Genomic DNA, 22,186 nt, shown 5'->3' on the forward strand with positions numbered 1-22,186 from the left:
CTGGGTAGCACAGTGGATGGAGAGCCAGGCCTAGAGACAGGAGGTCCTAGGTTCAAATCTGGCCTCAGACACTTCCCAGATGGGTGACCCTGGGCAAATCACTTAACCCCCTTGCCTAGCCCTGACCACTCTTCTGCCTTGGAACCAATACACAGTATTGATTCCAAGATGGAAGGTGAGGGTTTAAAAAAAAAAGAAAAGAAAAGTCTGTTGGGAATGCCAAGCTGAATTCTGAAGGGTTTGAAAAGCAAGAGGAGAATTTCATATTTGATCCTGGGGGTAAAGAGGAGCCACTGCAGTTTATTGAGTTTAGGGGTAACATCGCCAGAATTTAACTTTAGAAAGATTCCTTTGACACCTGGTGGGAAGGGACTAGCAGAAGGCAGACCGTCCCTCCCAAATAAGACCATTGCAAAAGACAAGATATGAGGTTCTGAGTGTTGGTGTGGGGTGCGAGATCCTATGTGAAGGATGTCACAAAAGTACAATGGGTTAGCCTTGGCAGGAGACAGAATATAGAGGGGCGGGGGAGGGAGACCAGGATGACATCTGGCTTATGAGCCTCAGGGACATTGAAGGTGGGGGCCCCAGTGATCTGTAGCATGACAGAGGACCTCCCAGGGATAATGTGGAAGATGGTAACGAGGAGGTTCTGGTAGGAGAGATGGTTGTATTTGTTTCTTTGTAACTTTGTTGTGATCGTTCTGCTTTGCCTCACAGAGGACGGACTGAATGGCTGGTGAATTAGTTCTCAGGCTCTAAGGCACGGCACACTTGGAAGCCCATATTGTTATTTTTAATGTATCAGGACCTCACCACATTAGGCCCTGGTGCCGGCATTCGACACTTGCGGAGATTTCAGGAGGAAATGGCTGCCCCTGTCCCGCTCTCAGCTTCAGTGACTTGTCATGAATCACACAAATAATTAGTGAGAGAGCCAAGATCTCCTGATGTCTAAAGTTCACTTCCTCTTCTCTTCCTAAACCGAGTGGCTTCGATGATGGGCGTCACAAAATGGGGGTAAATGGGATTCTGGGCTCTTGTTCTAATTCAACTCATTTGAATTTTGGCAGCTCCTGAGTATATAACGCAGATGTTCCCCTCAACAGAGAGGCTGGGATTTCCCTTGGGGACTGCTCACTTTTCCAGATCTTTTGAAAGGATTTTGTGCTCTGTGAATTCCCTATGAGTCAGTAGGGGGGTAGGGGGGCCCGTAGGAAATAATAGCAGCATGGCAGTGTAGAGTATTGTGCTGCTGGTGCTGGTGGTCTAGTTTTCTAGGTAAGGATGTCACAAGAGAAAGGGATTCTATTTTTTTTATTTGGTACCAGAAGACAGAACCAGGAGTGCGGGTTCAAGTAGAAGGAAGCAAATCAAGGCTCAATGTTAGTAACAACTACCTAACGTCCTGGCAATGACAGCTGTCCAGACTGGGTCCGAGTGGAATGGAGAGGAGGGCCACTGAGGAGGAGACACGATCTTGGAGGTCCCCTGGCAGTGGGGAAGGTTCATAGTGGGTATTTCCTTAGTAGATGAATTTGACTAGATATCTGCTGATATCCCTACTACCTTTCTAATTTATTGATACCATGAGCTCCAAAACAGAGCCCCTCTTTCCCTCCAATCCCATCAGTGTCCCAATTTCCCTCTTTAAGTTGAAAGCGTCACCATTCTTCCAATCCCTCAAATGTATAACCTCCATATTGTTTTCAATTCCTCACATTCATCCCCATGGCCAAAAGCTGCTAAATCATGCCACAAATACATGTCCACCACATCTCTTGAACCTGACACCTACACACAGCCATCACACTCGTTCATTACCCCATCACCTCTCACTTTATCATTTCAGTGGCCTCCTAATTGGTGTCCATGTCTGAAGTCTTTTCCCACTCCAGGACATACATCTTCAATCCATCTACCTAAATGTTTTTCCTTGTGCTCATCCCTGACCTGGTCACTCTCCTATGTGGTAATGCCCAGGGGCTCCCTATTACCTCTAAGATAAAATACAAACTTACCCAGTTCGTTTTTAAAGCCCTGTGCCACCAGGGCTCAACCCATTTTCCCACCTCGTTAGACATTACTCCACTTCTTGACTTTGAAAGTGAAATTGGCCTTCTCTCTGGTGTTCACAAATGACCATCCATCTCCTGTCTCGCTGCATTTCTCCTGGTCATTCCCCCTGCCTAGAATGCCCTCCCTCCTCACCTCGGCCACACAGATGCCTTTTTGTCCTTCAAGACTCACCTACTACTTCCTCCTGAAGTCACTTCCCTGGCCCCATACCTGCCAATACCTTCCTTTCCTATGTTCTTTCCTAACTTCCTTGTATTTGTTCTCCTTGTACCTTTATTAGTAGCCTATGCATGGATGGAGAGTCAGCCTCTAAGCCTGTCTGGCTCCAATTCAAGTCCCTCTTCTTCTGGCAATGTCCATTAACCTCTGGACTCTCTTTCCCCAAAACTATAAATTGGAAAGAAGGTACCCAATTTGAGATTGATAGAAGGAGGTTCTTCACCCGTGGATTTCCTATATCAGTGAAATCATTGGTCAATTAAGCAATTAAGAAATGCTACATTTTATTTTTTATTTATAAATATATGAGTATTATTTATTTTTATTCATGTATATATTTATTTTTATTTTTATTTGTTCCTATTTGTAGATATGTATGAGTTTTTATTATTTATATTTATTTTTATTCATGTATATATTTTATTTTTATTTGTTCTTATTTATAGATATATATGAGTATTTATTATTTATATTTATTTTTAGGTATATTTTTATTTTTATTTGTTCTTATTTGTAGATATGTATGAGTTTTCTTTATATTTATTTTTTCCTGTATATATTTATTTTATTTTTATTTGTTCTTATTTATAGATATACGAGGATTTATTATTTATATTTTTTCATGTATATTTTTATTTTTATTTGTTCTTATTTGTAGATATGTATGAGTTTTCTTTATATTTATTTTTTCATGTATATATTTATTTTATTTTTATTTGTTCTTATTTATAGATATATGAGGATTTATTATTTATATTTTTTCATGTATATTTTTATTTTTATTTGTTCTTATTTATAGATATGAGTATTTATTATTTATATTTTTTCATGTATATTTTTATTTTTATTTGTTCTTATTTGTAGATATGTATGAGTTTTCTTTATATTTATTTTTTCATGTATATATTTATTTTATTTTTATTTGTTCTTATTTATAGATATATGAGGATTTATTATTTATATTTTTTCATGTATATTTTTATTTTTATTTGTTCTTATTTATAGATATGAGTATTTATTATTTATATTTTTTCATGTATATTTTTATTTTTATTTGTTCTTATTTGTAGATATGTATGAGTTTTCTTTATATTTATTTTTTCATGTATATATTTATTTTATTTTTATTTGTTCTTATTTATAGATATATGAGGATTTATTATTTATATTTTTTCATGTATATTTTTATTTTTATTTGTTCTTATTTATAGATATGAGTATTTATTATTTATATTTTTTCATGTATATTTTTATTTTTATTTGTTCTTATTTGTAGATATGTATGAGTTTTCTTTATATTTATTTTTTCATGTATATATTTATTTTATTTTTATTTGTTCTTATTTATAGATATATGAGGATTTATTATTTATATTTTTTCATGTATATTTTTATTTTTATTTGTTATTTGTAGATATGTATGAGTTTTCTTTATATTTATTTTTTCATGTATATATTTATTTTATTTTTATTTGTTCTTATTTATAGACATATGAGTATTATTTATATTTTTTCATGTATATTTTTATTTGTTCTTATTTGTAGATATGTATGAGTGTTTGTGCATGTCTATATACAGAGAGCTAGATATATAGAGGCATATGCATCTCTTTAAATCTATATCTGTATATAACTTTATCTTTTTCTATAGAGAGAGATTTTTTTCCTATTTTTTCTCCTGGGGGGTCTAGCAAAGGGCAGTGAAAATGGAAAATTTCAAAATGGTTGCTTTCTTGCTTCCTTTTCTTTAACAAACCAGTGAAAACCAGACCTGTCTCAGACCCCAGAGAGTTAACAAAAACAAGCCTTCTCTGCAGGGCTGTATAATGAGCCACTTACCCAGTCTGTGGAGAAAGTATCTGCAGTACATTCCTGAGTTCTCATTGGCTGAAGTTTCTATAGACCTTTTCCAATGTTACCTAGCAACACTCTTCCTCCAAGTCATAGGGGGACCAGGAGTGGGGGTTGGGGGGATGGGGGGTGGACATTCATGGGGCTTTATTGTCTGTTCCAGGGCCCTCGTCCCCCCTGCCCTTGCAATGGCAGCCAGAATCAATAATGGATTTTCATACAGATTTATCCTTTGTTTTATAAATCTGCCATCTTCTCACTCACCATATAGGTATAAGCTGAGCCTTTCAGAACACTCCCCATCTACCCAGCCTGCCAGTTTGGTCTAGAAATCCACATATATTTCATCTTTCCACCCACACTCCCAGGTACATATCCAGAATGTATGAGACCAGGGTTCGAATGGGGAAAAACAATCTGTTATGGCCATTGAAAGCTCCATCCCTACACATGCAATGGACTAGAGCAGAGGAGCTTAGCCTGTGGCCCATGGACAGATTTCAGGGTAAGGATCTGTAAAATTAAGTGGGGGAAATATTCCATCTTTATTTTCCCTGACCTTTAACTGAAATGAGGCATTTCCTCCAATGAACTAAAAACATTCTGCTGAAAAGGGCTTCATAGACCATGCTGGATGGCCAAGGGAGCCATGACTCAAACCATGAATCCAGAATCCCTGCCCTGCACTGAGCCTTAAGGTTACAAAGGTGAAACAAGACACAATCCTTGCCCTCAAAGTACTTCCAAACAAATGGGGAAAGGATACAGAAGGCATGTGCACCCATGAAGACCTGTTACCAGGAAGGATGTGTTCAGGGTAACGAAAAGGTCCAGACCAATAAGCATTTCTAATACAATATTAAAACATATTGGTGATCATGGGCATCCTTGTTTTACTTGTGATCTTGTAGGGAATGTTTCCAACTTATTCCCATTGCGGATACTGTTTGCTGATGGGCTTCAGTTTATACTTCTTCTTATTCTAAGAAAAAATCAATTTATACCTAACCTATTAAGTGTTTTTAATAGGAATGAGTTTTGTAATTTGTAAAAAGCTTTTTTTCTGCATCTAGTGATATAATCATATGATTTTTGTTACTTTTTTGGTTCATGTAATCAATTCTGTTAATATTTTTCCTCATGTTGTACCATCCCTATATGCTGGAATAAATCCTGTTAGGTCATACTGTAAAGAAATTATAAATAGAAATAAGTAAGACAGTTTTATGTATACATATATCTTTTAAAAATAAATAAATGTTTTTTCTCTCATGGGGAAGGGGATAGAGAAGGGAGGTAAGTGGGTATTTTAATGTAACAAACAAAAAATTAAATTAAAAAATCTGGTTAAGAACCCAAAAAAAAAAAGAAAAGAAAAGGTCCAGACCAAGTGCTAGGAGAAATATGAAAAGGGTCTGATTCCTTTTCTGGGTAGGAGTCCATGAAACTTCAAAGATGGGCAGATCACAAATGGAAGAAATGGATTCTCCTCTAGGCTCCCTGACGCTAATTCAATTCACTTCAATTTGGGGAAAATATATTTGGCAATTACTGAATACATGTCATAGGTGCTCCCCCGTAATTCGGAGGACAGGATTTCCTTTGGGGGACTTCTTGTAGCTCTGGATCATTCATCCTCCCAGATAAGGTAGAAATTCTTGCCTGGCACCATCTACTATGCTGACAACAACTTCCCTTGCAGGCACCTGGGCCACACAATACAAAGAAAGAGCAAATTGCTCTCCTGCATTTCACTGATCCCCTCTCACTCCAGAGAGAAGTGATTCTTCTACATCTTCACTCATCTCAACCCTCACACAAGGAGAATGTTGGAGCCAACTTGCACCAACCCACTAAAGATAGGTGTAACATTTTCAGGGTGAGTATGTACACCTCAGAAATGAGGACATGCTCCAAATCCGGGAATTGATTGTTTTCTGGACTGTCTAAACTTAATGAAGTCATTAAAATAATAATGCAAATTAAACTTAAATGTGTTTTCCTTCAGAGCCCTGGCTATTACCAGTAGAGCCCAAGTTATACAGCTCTCTCTTCCCATTCCATCACCTAAGGACTTTGCCTCTTATTCCAGGAAGATAATCACTATGAATTCCCTCTTCAGCCTTTCTTTCCATTTCAAAACCCCAAGGCATCATTTCCTACTCTCTGTTCCCTTCCCTCAATAAGGAGGTGGCTTTCTCCTTGCCAAGGCAAGTCTCTTCACATGTTCCCTGATCTAATACTTTTCCTGTTTTCCTACAGATAGCCCACAACTCATCCCTTATCTCTCAAAACTTTCTCTCTATCCTCTCCCTATATATTAGTGACTTCCCTACTACATTCAAAAATGCCCAAGTGCCCCCCATCTTTAATGAAATTTCAGTTGACTCCAACAGGCCCTCTAGCTCATACATTATAATCTCTCCTCCATTTCCCAGGGGACCCTCTAGGGAGAAAAATCCTGCCTCCTCTTCTTGACTCTGCATCCTCTCTTCTCCATTAGTCCTTCACCTAGTGTCACCTACTTTATATATCATGCCCTCAGAATGTGAGTGTTCCCTAAGCCTCTCCTTCTTCTCTGTCTCTGTCTTTCTCTGTCTGTGTGTGTGTGTCTGTCTCTCTCCTTTCTCTGTCTGTCTCTTCTCTCTGTCTTTCTCTCTTTCTCTCTCTGTCTCTGTCTCTCCTCTCTCTGTCTCTCCTCTGTCTCTCCTTCTCAGTCTCTCTCTTCTCTGTGTCTTTAATCATCTCTCTTTCTCTTCACTTTGTCTTCCTGTCTATGTCTTGATCCTTTCTTCTTTTCTCTCTGACCTCAGCAGCATCCTGAGTCTATCATTTCTCTACAGATGCCTCTCAGATTTAAACCTCTAGCCATGTCTCCTCTCCTAATCTTCAATCCCACCTCACCAAGCGCCAGTTTATCCATTTCAAATGGCCATGTCCCAGAGAAATCTCAAAATCAATAAGATGATATTCACCGAGGATAAATGTTAAGTCTTGTACTTAGGTACCAAAACAAATCAGCCTCATGACTCTGAGATGAGGGAGGCATGGATCAACAGTTCTTCTGAGAAGATTTGGGGGATTTCATGGTCTGTGAGCTCCCTGCGAGTGAACAGGGAGAGGGAGTCAGTTATTGCAGCCATTAAGCCTTATTTAGGGTTTGCTACATTAACAGGGACACAAGTCCCATGAATAGGGAGGTGGGTAATAGTCCCACTTTCTCTGCCTTTCTCCTAGTTCCTTGTTGAGTATTATATTCAAAGCTGGGCATTGTTGTTTCCTAAGGACAGTGATAATATGAAAAGTGCCCAGAGAAGAGCACCCAGGATGGCAAAGGCTCATCAGTTCATGAAACTTAATAGCCAGCTCTTCATTTCAAAGACAAACTCTGACATCAGAGGTGATGTCTTTACTAGTCCATGAACTGGAGATGAGTGAGGCAGAGATCCAAAGAGTCATGGGTCTCACCTTTTCTTCCATTATCATAGAAGTCCAATGACAAGGCAAAGATCTTGGCATATTTCATGTCTGATCAAGCTGTAGGTGCTCCACACCAAATGCTTCAGCCACCTTCATGGCTCTTGGAACAAATTGTTCTCAATTGCCCATTCTCCCAGGGGGTCTTCACATGCTTGGGGTAGATAGGCCCCTAACCCACTGATGGGTTTGAGGCCTGTCAGTAGCCCTCAACTTGGTTTAGTCCATCTGCACAGATGGTGGGCTTTGCTGGGATGTGTCTGCTAGGCATCCAACAGCTTCTTAGGGCTTGGAGAAACAGTAAACTCCAAAGGTGGATGAGCATCCCTAAAAGTTCTTGGCAAGCCCTCACACCAGAAGTGCTGGTGCTCTTGGAGCAATCGATAGAGAATCAAGCCTGGGATCAGGAAGACCTGGATTCTAATCTGCCTTCAGATACTTTCTAGCTGTGTGACCCTGGACAAGTTGCATAACTCTGGTTGCCTCAGTGTCTTAATCTGTAAAATAAACTGGAGATGGAAAAGGCAAACCACTCCAGTATCTTTGACAAGAAAACTCCAAATGGCACCTCAAAGAGTTGAACACAACTGAGCAACAATAACAACAGGACATTGGACTGTTGAAACTATGGATATTTAGCAGAACTTAAAGATAGCAGTCTGGCAGTGTAGAGTGTTGTGGTGGTGGAATGGTCCTTAGTTTTCTAGGTAGGGATTTCAGAAGGGAAAGGGACTAGATTTGTTCAATTCATCCACAGAAGATAGAACCAGAAGAATCCTGGTTGAAGTTTCAAAGAAACTCGATGTCAATAAAAAGTGCATCAGTGAACTAACGATGATCACTGTCCTGCCAGGGCCCAAATGGAATGGGCTGCCTAGAGCAGGGAAGGGAGGAACCACCACCTTGGAAGTCTAGCAGTTATTTTATGGTGGAGATTCCACTGAGACATTAATTGGACCAGATGTCTACTGAGATTCCAACTAACTTTAAAATTCTTTGATAACTGGAGGTCCAATATAGGTTCATCCTTTTCCCCACTAATCCAACCTCTCCCCCACATTCCCCTATTTCTGTTGAAAGACCCATCATTCTTCTATTCTTCCAAATTCATAAACTTGGCATTATCTTCAATTCCTCACACTCTCTTGTCCATGCCCAATGATAGCTAACTTTTGCCTTTATGTCCACAGGAGCTCTTACATCTAACACTTGCTTTCTGCTCACAAAGCCATCATCTTAGTTCATTCACTCCTTGTCTCTCACTTGGATGATTTCAGTGGTCTAAGGGGTGTCCCTGCCTCCAGTGTTTTCCCACTCCAGCCCATCCTCAACCCAGCTGCCAATGTGGTTTTCCTTGAACTTATGTCTGAACTGGTTGCTCTTCTACCCAGTCATGTCCAGGGGCTCCTTATTGCCTCCAGAATAAACTATGAACTTTTCCAGTTACCTTTTAAATTCCTCTGCAATATGGCCCCAATCCAGCTGCCCTACCTCAATGGACATGTCTCCCCACCTCCGACTATGCAATACAAACTGGCTACCTCTTTGCTCCTCACAAACAACCTTTTATCTTCTGTCTCCCTGCCTTGCTCCTGGTCATTCCCCATGCCTAGAATGCCCTCCCTCCTCACCTCTACCTTCTTTTTCTATAAGACTCAACTCAAGTACCATTTCTTCCTGAAGTCTTCCTTTCCTGGCCCCACATCTGCAGATGCCCTCCTTGCCGCCCTCCCTTCTATTTAGCGACCTTGAATCTGCTCTCTTTGTGCCTTTATCGATGGCCTATGGGAGGATGGGGAGCCAGTTTGGCTCAGGTACAAGTCCCTCTTCTCCTAGCAAAGTCCCTTAACCTTTGAGCTCTAAACATCTCCCTCAGACTCTACAGTCTTTACAGAGAAGGTGCCCAAATGAAGCATTGATGGAGGGAGGCTCTTCACCTAAGGGTGTCCTATATCAATGAAATCAGGGGTCAAGCTGAGAATTTGCCTAATCCCTTTTCATTTTGTTTTCTCCTATATTTACAGGTATGCAGATGTAAAAGGCATATCTAGCTCTAGCCATCTTTTATCTATACATATATTCCCCTCTTGGGGGCCTACACTGGGAGTGACCATGGAACTTTCCAAATATTTGTTTTCTTGCTTCCTTTACTTTTACAAGCCAATGAAAACCAAACTTGTCTCAGACCCCAGAGAGTTAACAATAACAACCCTTCTCTCCTGGTCTATATAATGAGCCCCTTTCTCAGTTTGTGGCAAAAGTATCTGCAGATCATTCTGGGGTTCTCATTGGCTGAAGTTTCTTTAAACCCACGCCAATGTTACCTAGCAACACTCTTCCTCCAGCTCAAAGGGGAACCAAGAGTGTAGGAGTAGGTTGGGCACTCATAGAGCTTCATTGTTTATTCCATCCCCTTCCTCAGCTTTACCCCTGCTATGGCAGAACATCCTCAACCAAAGACCCTCCTACAAATTTCTCCTTTGTTCTGTAACTCAGCCATCTTCTCACCTTAGAGCACAATGCCTATTCCCCATCCAGCCAATACACCAACTTGGTCTAAAAAGCCACTTATATTTCATCCTTCCATTCACGATCTCAGGTACAGATCTGAAATGGATGAGATCAGGGGATGGATAAGGGAAAAACCAACCTGGTCCAGCCATTGAGAGAGCCCGCTAAACATATGCAATGCACTAGGTCAAGGGGTCTTCCCCTACATACGGCCCATGGATAGAACTTAGGGGTCTGGGAATCTGTCTGTAAAATGAAATAGGAAAAGATTTCATCTTTCTTTTTCCTAACTTCTAACAGAAATGTAGCATTTCCTTCAATTATCTAAAAGTATTCTTCTGAGAAGGGGTCCACAGGCTTCCTTGGATGGTGAAGGGAGCCATGACACAAAAAGAATGAAGAATCCTTACACTACACTAAATCTTGATGATACAAAGCTGAAACCAAGGAGCAATCCCTGACCACAAAGTGCTTCCAATCAAATGGAGAAATGACATAGAAAACATGTTGATAAAGGCTTGTGATTCCAGGGGGGGACATGTGCAGTGAAAATAAAAGATCCAGGCTAAGTGCTATGAGAAATCTAAGGAGTGACAAGTGACCACTCAGGTGAATAACCCAAAAAGGAACTACTGTGGGAAGGGCAAAGGAGCATGCCAAGCAGCTACTCTCAATAGTTAAATTGATTTGATTATGGACAAACCTAGAGATAATCAACAAAGGGAAGGATTTCCCTCCTGAATCATTAAGAAAGATTAGGAAAGGCTTTCTCTAGAAAGTAAGATCTTATCTGGCACTTTAGGAAGTCAGAAAAACCAGGAGGCAGAGATATCAGAGGGAGGGAATTCCAGTAGGCATAGGGGCACACAGAGAAAATGCCTAGAAGTGAGACATGGGATATCTTGTTTGAGAAATGGCAAGTCCAGTGTCACTGGATTGTAGAGGGAATGGGGGGAATAGAGTATAAATGGTAAGAAGCCTGGAAAGATGTGTGTTAGTGGGGAAACAAGGCTGGATTCTGGAAGGCTTTGAAAGACAAGAAGAGGATTCTGGAAGGCTTTGAAAGACAAGAAGAGGATTTCATATTAGGTCCTGGAGGCGATAGGGAGCCATTGCAGTTTACTGAGTATGAGGGTGACACTGTCAGCTTTTATTTTAGGAAGACTCCTTTGACAGGTGAGTGGAAGAAGGACTGGAGTGGAAAGAGATTTGAAGAAGGCAGATCACCTCTAAAATCCATGATCAGGCTATCGCAAAAGTCAAGATATGAGGTGATGAGGGGTCTGAACCTTGGTTGGGATGTGCAGCTCTCAGAGTAGGAAAAAGGACCATATGGGAAAGAGGTTATAAAAGTACAGTGGACAAGTCTTGGTGAGAGGCAGAACATAGAGGGATGAGAGAGAGGGAAGAGTCTAGGATGACACCTGTCTTGGGAGCCTCGGGGAAACTGAAGTTGGGGGCTTGAGTGCTTGGGAGCATAACCATGATCCTCTCAGTAGTAATAGGGAAGATGGTAGCAGGGAAGGACTAGGGGTAACAATGAGTTGTCTTTCTTTACAATGTTGTTGTCATTGTTCTGTTCTGCATCTCCGAAGCCTTCTCACATCCTCTGACATTGTCCATTTCCTCATTTCTAATGACATCATAACACTATTACATTCATATGCTATAAGTTGTTTAGCCATTCCCCAGGAGGGAGGGCAGCCCTTTTGTTCCCAAGAATTTTTCCTACAGTGAAAAGAGTTGCTACAAATACTTTTGTCCATATAAGACCCTAGATATCTCAGAGTTTTCTGTTTCTCCTGGTAATGGACTATGTGTCTATCGGGTGCTGTCATGGAGACTGGAATGGGTGGAGGACAGGAGCAAAGATCAGTGGATCAGAGATTTCCATCTGGAAAGGACTTTGGCACCTACCTCGTCCAAATCCTTCCTTTCAACCCTGCGAAAACTGAAACCCAGACAGAAGCAGCCAGGTGGGTCAGTGCATTGAGCATGAACCAAGAGGCAGGAAGAAGAGGTTTGACATGCCACCTCAGATTCTTCTCTGCTGCTGGATCTTAGGCAAGTCACTTCAACTTATCTGAGGCTCAGTTTCCCCATCTGTAAAATAGAGGAAATAGAATCATTCCAATTTAAATTCTTTGCCAACTCTAAATCTGTGATCTAATTATCTATGATTCTGAGATTCTCTTCCCCTATGACTACAAACTAACTCTTCCACTGCTTAAAAAAAAACCTGCTCTTAAGAAGTCTTCATATAAATCAAACTCATTTCTACTTCCAAAACTTCCTCTTTCCTCTCTTACTTTTCCTGACACCTAATTGAAGATGCTTTTCCTCCAAAAAGTAAGGCCACCCAACAGTGATCTCTCCTCTACTCAGAAGTATCTATGGGGAGTATCTATAGGGGCTTGAACTGTTCTCTTGTTATCCCTTGAATGTTGTGTCTCCCCTCAACTAATATTAAGTATGAGTACTGATAGAACATGTTAAGGTTTACAAAGAACTTAATATTTTTCCATTTATATTCACAACAACCCTGGCAGGCAGGTGCTATTATTATCCCCATTTTGTAGATTTTGAAACTAAGACAAACAGAAGTTAAGTTATTCTTCCAACTAGTAGATGTCTGAAACAGAATTTGAACTTGTGTATTCCTGACTCCAAATTCAATTCCCTATTCAGTGTATTACTGCCTCTGATTCTAAAACTTTAATGATTCTGATGAGATTCTAAGCTTCTTAATCACAAACATTTTTCATCTTCCATATGAATTTTTCATCCCTTCCATATGGTGCCAGGGATATCAATGGTTGTTGAATTAGTTCTCTGAATATTCTTCCTAGCAGAGGCACTAAGCCATGGCAGCTCTGGGTATTATGGTTTACTAAGCACACTAATGACCTGGAGTGCATCCAGAGAAAAGCATCCAGAATGGCAAAGGGTCATCAATGCATGACACATTGCTGTTGTCCTTCATTGTCCTTCATTGACAGAACCAATGACATCACAGGATGATGTCCTGACTTAAATTCCCATTGGAGCTCCACAGAGTCATAGGTCTCATCTCTCTTCCATTATCATAGATATCTGGTGGCAAGAGAGTGGTCTGGAAGACTGGCTGTGGCCTGGGGTGGAGTGGATGACCTTGGCATCTTCCATGTCTTCCTAAGCTCTAGATGCTCCACACCACCTACTTCAGCCACCTGCACGGCTCTTGGAACAAACCGTTCTCATCTGCCCATTCTGCCAGGGGAAGTCTTCACATGCTTGGAGTGGACCTCTCCTATATCACTGACAGGTTTGAGATCTGTTGGTTATCCCAACCTGCTTTAGCCCATCGGTGGGGATGGGTTCATTAAGGCATGGAAGCTGGGCTTCTTGGGGTCACAGGCAAGAGCTGGATGAAAGATGCACCTCAAAGATGAATCAACAGCCCTGAAAAGGGTTTGGCAAGCCCTCCCACCAGATATGCTAGTCTGCATGGTGGAGTGGATAGAGTACTGAGCCTGGAGTTAAGGAAGAGCTGAGTTCCAAACTTACTTGCTGTGAATCCCTGGTCAGGACTCTAGACTCCTCATCTATAAGATGAACTAGCAAAGGAAATGGAAAAGCACTTCAGCATCTTCCCCAACAAAACCACAGATGGGGTACACAGAGTAAGAGACAACATGATATGGATGGATTGTCCAGGAGTACCATAAGGAAGCATCTGGGGGGGGGGGGGTAGGATGGCAGTCTTACAGAGTAGGTTGTCACTTTGTGATTGTTACTAGCTTCATTTCTAGAGGAGTGTCCCAGGGAACAGTGATTAGATTTGTTCCATTTGGCCCCAGAAGGCAGAGCCAAGATGGTGGGGTTGAACTTTCAAAGAGCCAAGTTGAAATTCAATGATAGTAGTAACTGCCTGATGACCCAACAGTGAGAGTCATCCAGAAAGGGCCCATGTGGAATGGGCTGCCTGGGGAGGAGGGAGAGGAGAAGCCACCACCTTAGAGGCCTCCCAACTAAAGGGGATTCCTTTAGTGTATGCATTGAACGAAAGGGCTACTTCCTTTGTTGTTGTTACTCAGTTGTTCCAACAATTGGTGACCCCATAGATGATTGCAAGCAAGACATTCTGCCCTCCACTATCACCTGAAGTCACAAAGGGAATCAAGAATATGCCCATTTCTATTTCATTTGAGTTTTCATACACACACGTGTCTTCCTGCCTGTTTTTATGTATATGTGGGTGTTATATGGATATGTGGAGTAGGTGTGTATTCCATGTTTTCTCCCCCATCAGCATGTTAGCTCTTTAAGAGTCTGGACTGTATAGATTTGTATCCCCAATCATGGAGCTTCATTGTCTATTCCAGCCCCCTAGTCTCCCCTTCCCAGCTACGGCAGCACAGAATTAACCAAAGACTCCCATAGAGATTTCTCTTCTATACTTATAACTCTGCCATCTTCTCTTCTCACAGGTTCAGGTCTGGTCTTCCAGTGTCTACCTCCAGGATCGCAACCCCGTGCCCCTCCCTCCAATCCACCATCCAGATCTAAAAATCCACTATCTTCCATCCTTCCACACAACTCCCAGATATAGAACTGGGATGATTTACAAAGTAAGGGAATGGGTGGGGAAAACGTTCTAGTCCTACCCCTGAAAGATCATGCCATAAACAGCCAATGCACTAGACCAGGGGATCTTAACCTATGGCTCAGGGAAAGATTTCAGGGTTGGGGCGTCAGCAAAATTAGGTACGAAATTATTACATCTTCCTTTTCCCTAACCTCTAACTGAAATGCAGCATTGCCTTCAAGGATCTAAAAGCCATCTTCTGGATGGGGTCCTTAGGCTTCCCTGGACGACCAAGTGTACCATGACACAAAACAGGAGAACAATCCCTCCCTGGATTGCACTGAATCTTGATGATACAAAGCTGAAACAAAACAGTCTCTGCCCTGGTCTTTCAGTACCTTCCTCCAGGAGTGCTTCCAGGCTAATGAGGGAAGGATATAGAAAGTATGAACAGGGGGCAGCTGGGTGGCTCAGTGGATGGAGAGCCAGGACTAGAGATGGGAGATCCTGGGTTCAAATCTGACCTCAGATACTTCCAAGCAGGGTGACCCTGGACAGGTCACTTGACCCCCATTGCCTAGCCCTGACCACTCTTTTGCCTGGGAGCCAACACACAGTATTGACTCCAAGACAGAAAGTAAGGGTTGTTTTTTTTTTAAAAGCATGAACACAAAGAACTGTGATGCAATGGGGCATATATCCAGTGTAAAGTAAAGGACCAAGCCAAGTGATAGGAGAAATCTAAAGAGGGACAGATGGCTGTTCTGGAGTGAATAGCCAGAAGAGTATGGGGACCCATTGTGGGGAGGACAGAGGATCCATGCCAACATAGCTAATCTCAAGAATTAAAGTTGTCTGAATATTTTTAGGGTCTGTCTCTTGTCTACATTTGTAATTCCCTCATCCAGCACAGGGCTTATTAATACACAGTAAGCCGTTAATAAATGCTCACTCTTTGTCAATCATCCAAAAAGCATTAATTAAAGGCCTACTGTGTGTCAGGCACTAATGAGAATAGAAAGAATGAAAGGGACAGTTTCTTCTCTTAAGGAGCTCACAGCCAGTGGGGACACAAGAAGCAAACAACTCTGCACAAACAGGATTCAGACAAAATAAATTGTAGAGAATCTCAAAGTGAAGCCACTAAGCACTTAATAAATGCCTGTGGATTTATTGATTGAAATTAAATAGAAATTAGAACCAAGTCATTATAAAAATCTCCATTCCCCAAATCAATTCTAATACTTGATTTCTGGGGTTTTAATCCCTAAAACCCTGCTGCATAATCATCAGTTAAGCTATTACGTCAATCCTTCATTGTAACTTGGAGTCTAGTTTTCTTTTCGTGCATTTATTCATTTCTTTTTATCACATTTATTATCAGTTCCTCCCTCCTCCACATTCCATTTCCCACAACTGAATGATTAAAGAGGCAAATTAAATTAAAATCTCCACAATAAATGTACAGAGATTGGCAATACAACTTCCCACATTGGCCACTTCCAAAATATGGCTCATTCTGCCTCTTGAATCCATTTTCTCCTCTAGAGAGGAGGACATCTTGCTTCACCCTCAGGTACTCTGGCATCACCCCAATGATCACAGGACAATGATCACAGTTCCATGTCTTTAAGTCTTTCAGACCTGTTAGCCAGCTAGCCAATAAACATTTTTGAGAGCCTACTATGTGCCAGCCACTGGGCTAAGTCCTGGAGAGAAAAGGAAAATCAAAAACTGCCCTTCAGGAGGTCTCAAGTCATGTAAACAATTATGGACAAAAACATGTACAGGAGAGCTTGAAGATAATCACCAGCATGGAAGGATTTCCCTCCGAAATCATTAAGATAAGGAAGGCTTCCTGGAGGAAGTTCGGGTTTTAGCTGGGACTTGAAGGAATCAGGGAAAGCAAGAAGCAGACATGGGGAGAAAGAAAATTGTAGTAGGCATGGAGACAGCCATAGAAAGTGTCTAGAACTGAGAACTGAGGTGTCTTGTTTGAGGAGCAGCAAGACCTTGTAGGGTATCTGGGTGGAAAATGTGAGAAGACTGGAAAGGTATGGGGGAGGGAGGGTTGGGGCTTTGAAAGCCAAAAAAGACAATTCTATATTTGGTCCTGACAGTGATAGGGAGCTACTGAAATTTATTGAATATGGGAGTGGCACAATCAGAATTTAGCTTAAAGAATATCCCTTTCTTAGGTGATTGGACGATGGAATGGAATGATATGGGAATAAAGGAAAACAAACCACTCATACTCTGGCCAGACTATTGCAACAGTCAAGGCATGAGGTGATGAGCATCTGAGCCCTGAGAGAGGAAGAGTTGTCAGAATAATGAAAGATGATACAAATGTAAAATGGACAAGCCTGGGCAAGAGAAGGTAACAGAGAGTCCCAGGGACACTGAAGATGGGAGCCGAGTCATTAGGAGGATGACAGTGGTATCTTTGACAGTAATAGAGAAGATGGTGACAGGAAGGGTCTGGGGGTAAACTGAGTTGTCTTTCTTTACAATGTTGTTGTCTTTATTTTGTTCCGTACCACTGGAGTCTTCTCGCATCTTCTGAAGCTGTCCATTTTGTCATTTCCTGTGAGCTCATAACTGTGTATAACACTCGTATTTCCGAAGTTGTTTAAGCCCAGGAGGGAGCACTCCATGAGTTCCCAGAGCATTTGGTCATCGTCAAAAGAGCTGCTACAAATATTTTTGTCCACTAGTTTGTCCTGGCTATGGACTGTGTGTCTCTAGGTGCTGTCGGGGAGGTTGGAATGATGGATTAGACGGAGGACAGGAACAAAGAGGACTTGTCCAAGGTCACACAAATACTTATTGAAAGAGTCAGGACTGAACCAAAGGCCAGCTGACTTCTAGAGTTAAGCACTTCTCCTCTGAGAGCCTAAGAAATGACAAAATGGACAGTGTCTGAGGATCTGAGAGCTTAGTGAAGTGAAAGAGTAAAAATAAGGACCACATTATAAAGAAGGGCAACTCATCTCTACCCAAATCCTCCCTGGCTACTATGTCCCGTATCATCCTTGAGGAAACCACTGTTATCTTCCCGGCTCCCAACATCAGTATCCCTGGAGCCCACAAGCCCGTGTCATCCTTGAATCTTCCCTCTTTCTCCCCTCCTCCATATTTTGTCTTTTGTCAAGGCTTATCCATTGTACTTTTGTGAAATCTTTCACGTGTGACCCTTTCCCCTGCATTGACACCTCCTCTCCCAGGCTCAAGCCTTCATCATCTCATGCCTTGACTATTGCAATAGCTTCCTGGGGACAGTCATCTTGTCTCTGCTGTCTCCCCATTCCAGTCTGTCCTCCACTCACCTGACAAAGGGATCTTCCTAAAGAAAATTTTTGGCTATATCACCCCCATATCCAATAAACTTCAGTGGCTCCCTATCACCTCCAGGTTCAAATAGGAAGTCCTCTTCTTGGCTTTCAGAAGCCTTCATAATCTAGCCTTGTGTCCTTACCTCCCATCCACAACTTTCCAGTCTTATACCTTGTACCCTACACTCCCATGTACCTGAAAATCCAGTGACCCCAGTCTTGCTGTTCAAGTCCTAGCTAAAATCCCACCTCCTATAGGAAGCCTTTCCTGATTTCCCTTATGGATTCAGGATGAAATCTTTACCTCCAAGCTATCCTATATATATATAATTTATACATAATTGTTTGGTGTTTTCTGCCCTTTTAGACTTGGGAGCTCCCCAAAGATATGGATGTTTTCCCTTTCTTTCACTCCAGTAATCAGTCCGGTGTCTGGCACATAGTGGGAGGTCAATAAATGTTTTCCAACTGACTGACCACTATGAACTACCTAGACTTGGAACTCTGATCATGAATCCATGATTCCAGAAGCCCAGAGAACAAAGCAGAACACCCTCCTCTCTGGAGGGGAAATGGACTCAAGATGCAGAATGAGACAAGACATAGCCTGGAAATGGCCAGTGTAAGAATTTGGTTTTCTGATTATGGATACTCATTGTAATGATTTTTATTCCATTTTAGTTTTTAATTGTTCATTTAGGAGAATGGGAAAGTGGAGAAGGATTGATAATAAACATGACAAAAATGAATGAATGAATGACAAAAAAAAAAGAAATTTGGGGTCCTTTCCAAGCCAAAATAGGGGATTGGAATAGTAGCTTTATTAATGATTATGCTGCAAAAACAAGTATTACAGTTAATTGGGGGGAAAGAGATTTTAATAACTATCTGGTGCTAATCTCAATTTCATTTCAAACAAAGAATCCACTAGCATTTACCAACTGCTTATCCCCTTGTCTGATATTCCCTCCAATTTATTCTGGCTCTATCTTGTTGGTACAGAACTGTTTGCTTCTCGTCTCCTCCATTAGACTGGGAGCTTTTGAGAGAAAGAACTCTTCTTTTGCTAGTCATTCCAGCAAGCCTGGCACATAGTAGGCCCTCACTTAATGCTTGTTGACCCACTGACTCACTAAGCCCTGTGCTGGATGAGATGGAATCACAAAGGCAGAAAAGACCTCAATTAAATTTGACTCTGGAGGCCCGATGCTTGCTGGGAGTCCTGTGCCCTCCCCACCATGGGTCACTATCCTCTTCTAGCTGACCCCTTAGGTTTCTCTGAACGTCTTAGTCACAGCCCCTGGCCCTCCAGGGACGCCCCAACAGCGCTTTAGATCATTGAAGTACATTTCAGTGAGAGGTTAGGGAAAACCAAGGGAGAGGATTTCCCCCGGAATTGGACAGAACCCCACCCTTGAAATCTAGCCCCGGGCCCAGGCTCAGCCGCCCCCAACACCAAAGGACCCCGCAGATGTGGGCAAACCCAGCTTGTTTGATTCCTTCCCATTCCCGACTCCCCAAAGCCCAGCTATGTACCTGGGATGGGGGGATGGGGGGAGCTCTGCGGATTTTTAGACATGATTGATAGACTGGAGGGACGGAGCCCTGGGTTGGGCTCCTGACAAGGGTTCAGAAAAGCTGCGTTTATTTGTTCGAGGTGAGAAAATGGCAGAATCGTAGAACAAAGGGAAAGGGGTCTGACAGTCTTCAGTTGATTCTGGGCCGCCATAGCCGGGGTTGGGGGCACAAGGGGGCTCGCAGAGACAATGAAGCTTCATGATTTTCCACCCCACCCCCACCCCCACCCCCACCCCCACCCCCACCCCCACCCCCACGCTCTGGTCCCCCTTTGACTTGGAGGAAGAGCGTTGCTAGGCAACATCGGAGCAGGCTATAGAAACTTCAGCCAATGAGAAGCCAGAAATGATCTGCAGACACTTTCGCCAGAGACTGCGCAAGTGGCTCATTATACAGACCAGCGGAGAGGACTTGTTATTGTTAACTCTGTGGGGGCTGAGACACGTTTGGCTTCCATTGGGTTGTCAGGGAAAGGAAGCAAAAAGCAACCATTTTGGAAACTTTTCTACTCACTGTCCTGTGCTAGGGATTAGGGATCCCCGTCTAAAGGACCCCCGCTCTTAACGAGCGCACACGCTGATGGGGGAGGCAGCAAACAAACAGACACACACATGTGATGTGGGCATAAAAATACTAAAGGCAAAGGGAATGGGTACATCCTGCCCTCCACCTTTGACCTCACTGATCCTGGGAGCCCCCCAGCCGTGCTGCGTGGGGCCCCCTCCTTCCAGCTCTCTCTGGGGGACAGACACACTTAGAGCCCACAGGTGAAGGGAATTTCCCAGGAGAAGAGAGACTCAAGTCTGAGCCAGGCTGGCTTTGAGCCTGGTCCCATCCTCCTAGCCCTTGATGAAGTTGATGGGTTGATGAAGGCAGAAAAAGAACAAGTACAGGGAGTTGGGGAAGGAGGTAGAGAAGCGGGGCATTAACTGGTGTGGAGGGAGGAAAGGAAGGCTTCAGGCAGAAGTGATGCTCCAGTTGAGTCTTGAAGGAAAAGAAGGGTTCTCTGAAGCAGAGATGAGGAGGGAGGACCTTCTCGGCATGGGGCATGAGCAGAAATGCGGGGAGACAGGAGATGAAAGGCTGTGAGGCACAGGGAGAAGGAATGTTTATATTGGAGAGTTCAAGATGGGGAGTAACACTCAGTGAGGGGGGATATAGGTTGGGGCCAGGTGGTAAAGGGCTTAAGCTAACTGGGAAAGTTTCTGTTTTATCCTAGAGGCCATGGGGAGCCCTGGGACATTACCCAGGAGGAGAGTGACCAGGTCACATACGAGCTTATGGAAAACCACTTTGGCAGCAGTGATGAGGATGGCCTGGAATGGGAAAAGGCTGCGGTTAGGGACACCAGTTAGACTGCAACTGAAATTATCTAAGTGAGGGGTGATACGAGCATGTACAGAGCAGGGGTCCGAGGCAAGAGATATGGTGGTGATACATAAGGCAAGATTTGGTAACTGATTGGACATGTGGAATGAGAGAATGTGAAAAACTACGGCTAATACCAGGATTTTGAATTTGGGAGACCGGAAGGATGGTCATGCTTTCAATAGAAATAGGGAAATGCAGGAGACAGGAGGGATTACTGGGGAAAAGAATGAGTGCTGTTTGGACCTCCTCTGATCAAAGAATTTTTTTAAACTCACTTTCTGTCTTGGAATCAATACTGTATATTGGTTCCAAGGCAGAAGAGTGGTAAGGGCTAGGCAATGGGGGTCAAGTGACTTGCCCAGGGTCACCCAGCTGGGAAGTATCTGAGGCCAGATTTGAATCCAGGACCTCCCATCTCTAGGCCTGGTTCTCTATCCCCTGAGCTACCCAGCTGCTCCCTGGTATCAAAGAATCTTAAAGGTACTAAGGGCCTGAGCAAACATTAGTCCATTTCTTGTACCAAAGGAATCTCCACAGTAACATAAGTAATAAGTGTCCAACCATCCTTTACTGGAAGACATCCCAAGGGATGACTTCCTCCTCCCTCCTCCTCCCTAGGCAATCCATTCCATTTTTGCCCTTGCTGGACAGCTCTCATTATTAGGAAATCCGGTGGTTTTTACCCATATTGAACCTCAACTTGTCTCTTTAAAAGTTCAACCCCATCTTCCTGGTTCTGTATCTTCTGGGACCAGACAGAACAAATTTAATTACTTTTCCCTATACCTAAAGACTTCTCTCATGTGTCCTCCAACCCCCCAGCCAATGCTTTCTTGCCAGAGACAGAACATTTCCAGGTAATTCAATTAATACCTGTATATCATGACCCCTCCCTGTCCTGAGTGCTCTTCTTTAGACTTATCGAGCTTATCAACATCCTAAGTAAACATCAAGGCTTGTGGGTGTTCAGGAAGAACTAGAACCACTGCTGGGAGAGATTGCTCATCCTTTTAGGGCTGCCCATCCACCTGTGGTGTCTACTCGTCAGCCAACTCGTCCACTGTAGTTTTAAGAAGCTATAACATGCCCATTGACCACACCTGGGTAAAATCTTCTCTACAGATGTGCTAAACCACACTGAGGATAACTGACAGACCTCAAAACTGTCAGTAACTTGGGGGAATGTCTACCCCAAGCA

General features: G+C 42.6%; 1 long non-coding RNA gene across 7 annotated transcripts in view; it reads left to right on the forward strand.

Moving 5' to 3' along the window:
• Window positions 1–553: 553 nt before the first annotated feature.
• The window catches only part of LOC103095698 (uncharacterized), a 38,794-nt gene continuing 17,161 nt past the window's right edge, over window positions 554–22,186 (forward strand). Inside the window, exons 1-5 of one of the 7 annotated variants that reach the window (XR_008913321.1) lie at window positions 554–1,020; window positions 4,518–4,654; window positions 5,852–13,441; window positions 14,607–14,747; window positions 15,367–19,796. This is a non-coding gene — a long non-coding RNA (uncharacterized LOC103095698). Of the gene's footprint in view, window positions 1,021–4,285; window positions 4,421–4,517; window positions 4,655–5,851; window positions 13,442–14,606; window positions 19,797–22,186 lie in introns of those variants that run through there. The other 6 variants (XR_008913322.1, XR_008913324.1, XR_008913320.1 and 3 more) reach the window with 6 other exon arrangements.

The sequence above is a fragment of the Monodelphis domestica genome, chromosome 7, assembly GCF_027887165.1.
Source record: "Monodelphis domestica isolate mMonDom1 chromosome 7, mMonDom1.pri, whole genome shotgun sequence".
NCBI classification, from domain to species: Eukaryota; Metazoa; Chordata; class Mammalia; order Didelphimorphia; family Didelphidae; genus Monodelphis; species Monodelphis domestica.